Here is a 12,039-nt window from a genome sequence, read left to right on the forward strand (position 1 = left end):
TCTCACGTTATGTAGAAATTTCTGTTTCATTTCATTTGTTGGAAAGCATGTTGAAATTTGAACCAAACCCAACAAACATTGGAAACTGTTGAAGTTCTTATTCAATCAAAAATTGTACTCTTCAGCAAAAAAAATGGCTTATTTAGCTTAAATTCGGTTCAACCAAAGTTAATTGCCTATTTCCGGGGATTAAACCACCCGACTTGGACGTTAATTTACAATGTTATGAAAACTCATATGTGAATATGTACGTTATGTGGAAGATTTTGATTTGGAAAATGTATTGGAGGTAACCACTTTCCCTTCGATGGGACTCGAACCCATGACCCTACTGTAGGGTCATGGGTTCGAGTCCCATCGAGGGGAAAGTGGTTACCTCCAATACATTTTCCAAATCAATATCTTCCACATAACGTACATATTCACATATGAGTTTTCATAACATTGTAAATTAGCTTAAATTGTTTGTTGGGAAGTAACACTTTTGTTCAAAATTAAAATAAATTTTAAACCTAAATTCCTTGAAAATCAGCCGACAAAATTTTAAAGCAAGTTTTGGAACAGGACTCTAAATGTATGCTCTTTCTATTTTTGAAAATTCGGCGAAAAAATCTTGATTTGTTAATATTTACTGAAATAGTGAGAAACGAAAAAAAATCGATTAAAAAAATTCTGCCTTTCTATTTATTTAGGAGTACCAGAAGGCTATATAGAAGTATAGAAGGCTCTGTACTCTATACATTAAGGTGGCTCAAATTAATATGGGAAAAACTTTTCTCATTTTTTTTATGGGCCGCCCTCTTATTCGGTTCTATTTGATGCCCTGATGATCTGGACAAAATTTCAGCTGAATCGGTCAAGGTTTGGGCGGTGCTAAACTCGTTGGAAGTTTATATGGAAAAATGTATGCTGAAACATCCCAAAACAGTGATTTGCAGTTGGATGGCACTACTTACGATGAAGAACAATGATACTCATTCAGATCTTGAAAAATATAATACAGAATATTATGCAGAAAGCCGCGAGACGATTAAAGTTTGCTCGGCTAAGTTATTAGCATTTCTCTGAAGTGGGTTTGAGCAAATTTCGTTTCTTTTACCTTTGAAAAGAAATAAATTCACCCCTACAACACTCCAATAAAAAGCTAATATCTTTGCCTAATAAACTCTAATCTTCTCGCGGTTTTCAGCATAACATTATGTATTAAATTCTACAAGAACTGGATAAGTATCATGATTCTTGATCGTAAAATGTGCCGTCCAACTGCAAATCACTGTTTTGGGATGTTTCTGCATACATTTTTTTTATATAAACTTCCAACGAGTTTAGCACCGCCCAAACGTTGACCGATTTGGCTGAAATTTTGTCCAGAGCACCAGGGCATCAAATTGAACCGAATAAGAGGGCCCATCAGTCACGGCAAATGCTGGGTAAAGCGTACCATTGGTACTTCGCGTACCTGAAGGAATAAAATAGACCCCATCTAGCGGTCCTTAGCCTCTTACCCAGCAACTCCTATCCCTACCTCCCCGCGGTGCTGGCCGGGATACGAGCAACCTTAGGGAAGATCGGGTAACCAACCCCGGTGGGAACTATGGTCGTATGCTGACAGGGAAGGGGGGGTTTGCTCCTCTCCGGAGGTTCAAATCTTATTGAGCGTCTGTTCTCCATGTCAGGATCGGCTCAAAACAGCGTCTGTTCTCCATGTTAGGGGCGGCTGATCATCGTCCGAGTGCCAGCGAGGGACTCTAAGTGAAACTGTGCACCATGGTCCACTGGAAATAAGGAGGAATGGTCCTCCGGAAATTTAGGGGGTTTGGTGTCAGGCCCTGCAAGCCAGCCAAAAAAAACTCACGCTACGAACAATCAACAAGATAGTACGAACCGGAACCATCGACGAAGACCACTGCGACGAAAAGGGACTAGCGATTGGAAACTCGGTTCGTGGAACTGCAAATCTCTCAACTTCATCGGGAGCACACGCATACTCGCCGATGTGCTCAAGTACCGTGGATTCGGCATCGTAGCGCTGCAGGAGGTTTGTTGGAAGGGATCAATGGTGTGAACGTTTAGAGGTAATCATACCATCTACCAGAGCTGCGGCAACACACACGAGCTGGGAACAGCTTTCATAGTGATGGGCGATATGCAAAGGCGGGTTATCGGGTGGTGGTCGATCAATGAAAGAATGTGCAGGTTGACGATCAAAGGCCGGTTCTTCAACTTCATCATAATCATCGTCCATAGCCCACACTCCGGAAGCACTGATGATGATAAGGACGCATTCTACGCGCAGCTGTCCAAGCCACGACGTCAAAATCATCATAGGAGATTTGAACGCTCAGGTTGGCCAAGAAGAGGAGTTTAGACCGACTATTGGAAAGTTCAGCGCTCACCGGCTGACGAACGAAAACGGCCTACGACTAATTGATTTCGCCGCCTCCAAGAATATGGCCATTCGCAGCACCTACTTCCAACACAGCCTCCCGTATCGGTACACCTGGAGATCAGCACTGCAGACAGAATCACAAATCGACAACGTTCTGATTGATGGACGGCACTTCTCCGACATTATCGACGTCAGGACATATCGTGGCGCTAACATCGAATCTGACCACTATCTGGTGATGGTTAAACTGCGCCCAAAACTATCCGTCATCAACAATGTTCGGTACCGACGACCGCCGCGGTACGACCTAGAGTGACTGAAGCAACCTGATGTCGCCACTGCATACGCGCAGCATCTCGAGGCAGCGTTGCCGGAAGAGGGTGAGCTCGATGGGGCCCCTCTTGAGGACTGCTGGAATACAGTCAAAGCAGCCATTAACGACGCAGCGGAGAACAACGTCGGGTATATGGGTCGAAGTCGACGGAACGATTGATTCGACGAAGAGTGCAGACATATTCTGGAAGAGAAGGACGCAGCGCGGGCGGTCGCGCTGCAGCAAGGTACCCGGCAGAACGTGGAACGTTATAGACGGAAGCGGAGACAGCAGACCCGCCTTTTTCAGGAGAAGAAACGCCGCCTGGAAGAAGCGGAGTGCGAGGAGATGGAACAGCTGTGCCGTTCTCAAGATACACGCAAGTTCTATCAGAAGCTCAACGCATCCCGCAAAGGCTTCGTGCCGCGAGCCGAAATGTGCCGGGATAAGGATGGGAGCATCTTGACGGACGAACGTGTGGTGATCGAAAGGTGGAAGCAGCACTACGAAGAACATTTGAATGGCGCTGGGAGTACAGGCAGTGAAAGTCAAGGCAGCGGAGGAGATGACCACGTCAGTTCAGCGGACGATGGAAGCCAACCACCCCCACCTTGAGGGAAGTTAAGGATGCCATCCAACAGCTAAAGACCAATAAAGCAGCAGGTAAGGATGGTATCGGAGCTGAGCTCATCAAGATAGCCCCGGAAAAACTGGCCACTTGCCTGCACAAACTGATAGTCAGAATCTGGGAAACCGAACAGCTACCGGAGGAGTGGAAGGGAGGGGTTATATGCCCCATCTACAAGAAAGGCGACAAACTGGAGTGTGAGAACTTTCGAGCGATCACCATCCTTAATGCCGCCTACAAAGTGATATCCCAGATCATCTTCCGTCGTCTGTCACCATTAGTGAACGAGTTCGTGGGAAGTTATCAAGCCGGCTTCGTTGACGGCCGCTCGACAACGGACCAGATCTTTACTGTACGGCAAATCCTTCAAAAATGCCGTGAATACCAGGTTCCAACGCACCATCTGTTCGTTGATTTCAAGGTGGCATACGACAGTATAGACCGCGTAGAGCTATGGAAAATTATGGATGAGAACAGCTTCCCTGGGAAGCTTACCAGACTGATCAAAGCAACGGTGGATGGTGTGCAAAACTGTGTGAAGATTTCGGGCGAACACTCCAGTTCGTTCGAATCGCGCCGGGGACTAAGACAAGGTGATGGACTTTCGTGCCTGTTGTTCAACATTGCGCTAGAAGGTGTCATGCGGAGAGTAACAGCCGGGGTACGATTTTCAACAGATCAAGTCAATTTATTTGCTTCGCGGACGACATGGACATTGTCGGCCGAACATTTGCAGAGGTGGCAGAACTGTACACCCGCCTGAAACGTTAAGCAACAAAAGTTGGACTGGTGGTGAATGCGTCAAAGACAAAGTACATGCTTGTGGGCGGAACCGAGCGCGGCAGGGCCCGCCTGGAAAGCAGTGTTACGATCAGGCTTGTAAAATGTCATCTGCATGTCATTTGACTAATTTGTTCATAACTTTCTTTAGAAGCCAAATTTATTCCATAATTTTAGATGTACTCATAACGATTGAGTAGGGCTATATTTTTGCCCAAGGGTACATTGCTCTAAATATAACATCTGAGAGTGAAAACTCTCCAAAATGTCACGTGTCATTTGACATAATGTCATTTGAATGACATTTTGCCTCCCACGCCCCAGATTACATATTTACAGCAATGTCTTGTTAGACAAAGTTGTAGCCACATTTAAGCAGTCTTCAAGGTGCAGCCCCGCGTAAATGTTTATCCGTGCTGCCGCACTCGAATGAACATTCTCTTCGGGCTCGAACGTGCACTCGTAAAAATGAGCATGAACCCGAGCGTAGGCTGGATGCTCATGTTTTGCACTGCGCTCATAGCGGCGCTCGAACATTAATGTTTTCAGCGCGGCTGTGAGCGCCGCTTTGAGCACAGTACAAAACATCGGTTACAACCAACAGACATTGCTTGGTTGGCTAGGCTTAGCATTTTGGTGTTGAAACTCTAGTTTTCATATAATTGAATTTCAATGGTTCGATGATACTTTGTTCGTTAAAGTAAAAAGGAACTTATTTATCATCTTATTATTGCTCGTTGCATCAATTTTTAGACTCTGGCGCAACTTCGTTTTGCTTCGAATTTTTAGCGTGCACACCAATACATTCAAACTATCTTCGTAATTCTTTTCTGTTGTTGTTATTTATCGAACACACATGGTTTTGTTTACTCAAATAAACAATAAACAGTGTCAATTCATTTGTGTGTGTGACGCGGGAAAAATATGCACGCAAATAATTTTCGCGCAGCAGTCTAATAAGGCGGAATCTGCGCAATATGCGCGTAGATATTTAAAATATCCTCAATGACAGAGTAAAAGGACATTCCACGAAAAACATAAGCATAAGGAAAGTCCAACCCCGTACATACTTCTAACCATTTTTAATTGAATATCTTTTAGACTTGTTGAGAAGAGTTTCAAAAATTCTTTCGGTTGCTTCCCTATGCCGCTTAAGTTTACGATATTGGAGGACGATTTGGTAATCCGTGATTTTTTTACCTTCAGTCATTATCAAAGTACATCATCGGAAATCATGTTCGAATAATAAAATATGAATCGTATATTTTGTGTATAAAGAGTACCTATCGCAGAACCCGAAATTTATAGAATTTTACGTAATGTGACTAAGTTGTCCGGCACTGAGGGATTTCTTTCTACTTGGGATGGAAATGTGTGTACATATTTTGGCAATGCGATAATCAACAATGAAGTATTCAATTCACGATTATATAAGCCTCCATGTGAAATCGGAATTATTGAACAACTAATGCATAAATTTTAACTCACGTACTTTACTATGTATCTACCTACTATAGAAAAAAAAACAATTCTATATGTTCAACACAATTTGTTGAGGGTTTGTGTGACACACAGTTTACAATATCGAAACATTTCTTCTTCAATGGATCTATACATTTCAACTGCAACTTGACCTGTTTTGAACTAAGTGTTCCCTATTAGCATTTAAAGGAACCGTTATAATTGAGGCTTTTCTATGCCTGCCATTGTATACATGTGTTTTGTGTATCTTATGTAGAAAACACAATGAATATACTATGTCCAGGGCGTCGAAAATGTTTCCCTCACGAAAACACTCTAGACTGGACCCAAACATGCTAGTGGCAATCAATTAACTAATCCGTTTCTTGTACCTACACTTTTTATGTTTTTATTTTTTTTTTTAGAAAGATTTTATAGGGTAAAAGACCCAATAGTGGAGGAACTAAGCACGTTCCACCACTATTTCTTGCTTTCCATCAAGTCTATACTTCATTGCACTTAAGTGCACTTAAGTTGAGGTAATTACCTCAAGAGTGTATGAGAAGGATAGTTAAACATATTTTATCCGAAAAGTGTTGAAATTGCAGCAGAATCTATTATTTCCACCTAAAATAGTACCTCCTATTATTGGTACAGTGTTCCAATAGTTGCGTTATTTTTTTAATTCGTGTTCCTATAGTTGCGACTCCCATTGTTTTCCTATGGGACTCGCAACTATGGGAACACTACCGCAACTATTGGTGCAATGCTGAGAAAATGATAAGGTATTTCAGTGATACTTTACCGATTTCGAGGGAAATCCAAATCTATTTCCTTTTATTTCGTCTACTGACATGTCAACAAATTGATGGACTACATGGGTTGCTGCGTTCAATTCGTAGATTTTGTAAAAACAGCACTACCGCAACTATAGGAACACCCACGACTATCGGATCATTCACCCTATTTCATTTGTTTCCCCAATTGAGTTTCATTCTTTTAATGAAGCTGGATAGGAATAATAATGTTATGTACCATCCTTGTTAACACACTAAATTTTCATGTGAAAGTTAGTTTGCTTCACGTTTTGGATTATTTTCAACAATAAAACATAACACGCTTGCTTTTCGCATACTAAAGGGCCACGCAGAATGGGTACTTTTGCGAACGATTTGACTGTTTTCCCGTTTGACGCACGCAAATGCCAATGCTGAAAGCACAACTTGTTTTCATCTACCAACTCCGATTCATCTTTTTTTGATATGCCGCTCAACTATGGCGAATGCGGAACATGCCGCATAATCGTGAAGCATCGCGCTCAGCCCAAAACCTATTCTCACAGCCTTAGTTCTCAGCCTAAGCATACAATCTGAGCACACAGCATGCTGGATGAGCACACAGCCTGAACACACAGCCCAAGTTTTGAACTTGAGCTCGAGCCTAAGCTAAGCCGCACCGCGTTCATTTTTCGCACCCATGTTCGATGCTGATGGTGAACAGGAGCTTGAAGGAGAACGCGCGCTCGGGATGAGCATGAACTTGCAAAAACTGCACTCAAGCTCAGCGCCGCTCATGTTTTCGTGAAGACTGCATTTAAGCTCTATAAGTTCGCCATACATCATGGATTGATAGCTACCTTCGGGAAAAAGTTCTAGGAAAATTATACGAACGAATGCAAATGACATTTTACAACACTGGTTACGATAGACGGGGATACCTTCGAGGTGGTCGAGGAATTCGTCTACCTCGGATCCTTGCTAACGGCTGATAACAATGTTAGTCGTGAAATACGAAGGCGTATCATCTGTGGAAGTCGGGCCTACTACGGGCTCCAGAAGAAACTGCGGTCAAAAAAGATTCGCCACCGCACCAAATATGTCATGTACAAGACGCTAATAAGACCGGTTGTCCTCTACGGACATGAAACATGGACAATGCTCGAGGAGGACTTGCAAGCACTCGGAGTATTCGAGAGACGAATGTGGCGGCGAAAAATGAACCACGACTCTACGGCGAACCCAGTATCCAGAAGATATCTAAAGCCGGAGGGGTACGATGGGCAGGACATGTTGCAAGAATGCCGGACAACAACCCTGCAAAGATGGTTTTCGCTTCCGATCCGGCAGCTATGAGACGGCGTGGAGCACAGCGATCAAGGTGGGCATACCAGGTGCAAAACGACTTGGCAAGCGTGGGGCGTATTCGAGGATGGAGAGATGCGGCCTCGAACCGTGTGTTGTGGCGTCAAATTGTTGATTCAGTTTTATCTGCAGGCTTCGGAATTCTCACTCATATGAATAAAAACCCAGGATTGATCCAAACAGCGGAGTGCAATTTTTCCATATTCTCCTTCGAGCAAGTGTTCTCACACAATATTTTATCCGGATAGAAAGGCGGGCGATAAACTCGCGAGTGCCGGCTTGCCGGATAATTTAATTTTGGGCCTCCAAATTCTCCACCTTGCCACTTCTCCAGAAAAAGTTTTAAAAGCATACTTACAAAAATGTAGGTCCGCGACGGGATTCGATCCTTAAACAATTTTAAAATGTGTAAAGCGCCCGATTGAAAATAAATAGCAAAACTGCTGTATTGAACCTACTACTTATCGTGGCACATCGTCGTATGCAATCAATTCGGAGAAGCAAAGTAAGCAGCATTTGATTTTCGCGAAACATGGGAAGAGGGATAATAATTTTTCGCACCATCGCTTATGCCGGAGTTTATCGCACTGTAATTTATCCGGATAAAATGGATGGTGGAGCGATCTGTTGACGCGTGAGTGAGTAAGAATTCCGAAGCCTGGTTATCTGTTTAGATGTAGACTAAATAAATGAAATGAATCCCCTCAGAAAATTCTTAAGACACTCCTCCGAGAACTCGGTTAGGATCTTCTTCGGAAAATATTTCGTTCTTTAAATAATTTTCAGAAGAATTCCCGAGGGGAATTGCCGGAGGGAACTCCGAAGGAATATCTGATAAATTTTCAAAGTCATTTCCGATAGATTTTGCGAAAGAATCCCTGGACGAATGTTCGAAGGAATTCTTGTTGTTTTCTGAATGAATTTCAGATGGAACATCCGGAGAAATGCCTATTGCAGTTTCCGATGAATGCTTTACGGCGTTTCTCTAAAATTTATAAAAAAGGAACAATTTTGGCATACTTGTCATACTTAAATTTCAGGCAAAATATACAATTTGGTGGGTCACGAGCCCCATCGTGCCTCAAATTAGCTCCTTCAGTGCCAACAGAGGAAATATAACAGATGAAAAATAATGTCTCTGAATGATAAATTCAGATTCTAGAAGATGATTTGATCCCTAGACAAATGTTCATGCCAATTGATATAATTATCTTGAAAAAAACTAATTAAAACAAACATAGGGGAAAATACCTATTCTTGGCAGTCTAAGACATTCGCCAAATAGAATGATAAAAATAATGAATAAATACACTAAAACACAGGTATAGTTCAACTGGTATACATTTGTATGCTCTTTCTTTGATGATTGTTGTTCACTAAATATAACAGCTTTTACCACAAACTCAGTAAATTTAATATAAAGTAACAGGTACACGTTTCTTCTATTGGCATAGCAATTTCTATTATCAGCAATGAGTTTGCTCTCTTTAGCAACTAGACATGGAAGTAGAAAACTGGTAATGTATTGGTGCTAAATGCTGGTTGTTTATATCCTCCAGTAGTAAAATTCATTCATATTAATCGGCCGCACGCTCATCTCGTTTCACTCAATTTTGGAACAAACTTTATTGTTTATCAAATTGGCTTAAAACAAAACATGGATTTTTAGCCTTGGCATCAATTTTATGTGATGTAGACATATAGGCAAAAGCATTTAAACACATTGTAAAACAAATTTAACCCTTATGCGGCTAACAAAAAACAGACGTGAATGGCAGATAGGGTACCCGTGTACCCAGATATTGATATTATCATAACTTTCACCATTTTCAACCTATTTGAATAATGTTGGCCATTTCGGAGAAGGGAACTTAAATGCTTTTTATCCGCTGCCAAGATTTACATCTTTTGTCTTTTGTAATGCCTTAGAGTCGTAGCAAAAGTCTATCAACCAGTTTCAAATATACAACTTGCTCTTTGCGGTCCTTACATGATATGTTTGTTTCATCAAAAAAATCATGGTGTTTGTGTACAAGACACGACCACTAGACGTAAACTACGTAAAACCAAATCTATACACATAAGAATGAATTTTTGTCTGTCTGCCCTTATAGACTAGAAAACGGCATGAACATTTGTATGTAGAGGTTTTTGGGAACGATGAAGGTTCTTATGATGATATTAGACCCCTCCTCTTCTGGAAGAGGGGCTCCCATACAAATGAAATACAAATTTCTGCGTTAATCGAAAATTAATCCAAAAAATGGAATCAAAATTTGCAAATTTCGAATACTTAATCGTCTTTTAAATAATGTAAAAAATATATAATTAATCAATGTTTGGTGAAACGAAGCTCGTCAGTTTTGGTAGTATAGTATATTAACAATATATTCTACCTCGTGAGTCTTCATATATGAATAATGGGCAGCACTGTCCTATCCAGCCGCTGGAGCCACCCCATTCTTACACTACGTTTCACAGTTGAATAATAGATAATACCCTAAAAGTAGGCAATTATTTATGGTTGAAATGCGCTATGTAGGAACGGGAATGATTATGATTGTTTTTAAGAGCTTGGAAAGTATTGAAGTTGCAAATGGAAAACGGTCCTGTCAGCCACATAAGGGTTAAAATACTATGGTGTGGCTATCACTTTTGATATAATTCATGGTCTGCGTACAAATCTGAATAGAAGCATTTGTATTTTAAATTTTTTTAAAAAATAAATGCCATCGCCGGATATTTTGTTCGTATTTTTGCTAAAATCAACTCACATAGAATTGTGCGTGGTATCTTTTTAGCGTGTGTTTGATATGCTCACAAACACATTCTCTTGCTCTATTCCGAAGTGTGCTGCTGTCAAAGAAAACGAACAGTCCCGATTTTATTTAGTGAAAAATACAGCAAATATTGCATAAATTTGCTCTTTGTGGTGATAATCAAGTGTTGATAAAGTGTAAAAAATAGTTTACGTACTTAATTTGTCGTGTCATACGCAATGAAGAGGAGAAACAGGCGATCCAAAAAAGTAAGTAACAGTTTGCTTTTCGTGCGCTGCTTTCTTTGGCAATGCAATAATAGCAAGGATTTCGTACGTGCAAATTTGTTTCGGTGATTAACACATCAAATCTTGCTACTTTTACACAAACAACTTATTCAAATGAAAGCTTAGACATGAAATTGTGTGATTGAATCATAATTATGTTCATAAATAGTGTATGTTTGCTGGAAAACGTAAATATTGTTGAGGGTGCCAACAACCGTCGCACCCTGTATGCTACCCTATTTTCAAAACGTAAAATAGGGGAAAAATGTACGTTATATCGAAGATTACCTGTATTTGGATTGTATTTAGGTTGGACTTAGGTTAGATTTGGATTGTGTAGGACTTTAATATAAAGCCTGTCCACGTTAAATTTCGGACACTGAGACAATGTCCAACTGATTTGTAGCCATTTTATCTTTTTGGACAAGAAGGAAACCCCGCTGAAAGAATAACATAAAGCGGAGAGATTCAACTGTCGTGTAAATTGATCTCCTCAGTGGTTTGTGAAAATTTCAAAAAATCGCATGGGATGATGGGTGTCCGAAATTTAACGTGGACAGGCTTTATTTGCCCAAATATCGTATAATAAAAGAAGGTCACTGACTTCCTAAAGATTGTTGTTCTCTAATCATCCAATCATTCTTCTTCTTCTTCTTCCTTGGGAAGATCCTTTAATTACGTAACGCAAAAATTGGGCATTTTCAACACCCGCCCCTCCCCCATATCACACTTTTTGTATGAAGCATCTAAAAATTATGTATGAGTCGTCAGACTTCGCCCAACCCCCCATCCCCCCCTAAGCGTTACGTAATTTGTGGACGCTCCCTTATTGGCATTACATCCCCACACTGGGACAAAGCCGCCTCGCAGCTTAGTGTTCATTAAGCACTTACACAGTTATTAACTGCGAGGTTTCTAAGCCAGGTTACCATTTTTGCATTCGTATATCATGAGGCTAACACGATGATACTTTTATGCCCAGGGAAGTCGAGACAATTTCCAATCCGAAAATTACCTAGACCGGCATCGGGAATCGAACCCAGCCACCCTCAGCATGGTCTTGCTTTGTAGCCGCGTCTTATATCCTAATCTAAAAGCTGGTATAGATTTGTGGGACAAAAGTATGAATCAAGATTTGTCTTTTGCGACCCACAGTTTGGGAACCCATGGCGTAAAAGAAGACATTTTAGACAAACGCTTGATGGTTGTACTTGATTAATCGTAACTATCAATTGAATGAATTTTTCAGCCAAATTTTGTCTCAATTTCCGAACGGCACCA

The 12,039-nt window shown here is 41.2% G+C and overlaps 1 protein-coding gene across 1 annotated transcript in view; it reads left to right on the top strand.

Moving 5' to 3' along the window:
* Window positions 1-12,039, top strand: part of LOC134212452 (plasminogen receptor (KT)) — a 43,663-nt gene that overhangs the window by 13,361 nt on the left and 18,263 nt on the right. The window lies entirely within an intron of this gene.

Source organism: Armigeres subalbatus, chromosome 2, assembly GCF_024139115.2.
Source record: "Armigeres subalbatus isolate Guangzhou_Male chromosome 2, GZ_Asu_2, whole genome shotgun sequence".
NCBI classification, from domain to species: Eukaryota; Metazoa; Arthropoda; class Insecta; order Diptera; family Culicidae; genus Armigeres; species Armigeres subalbatus.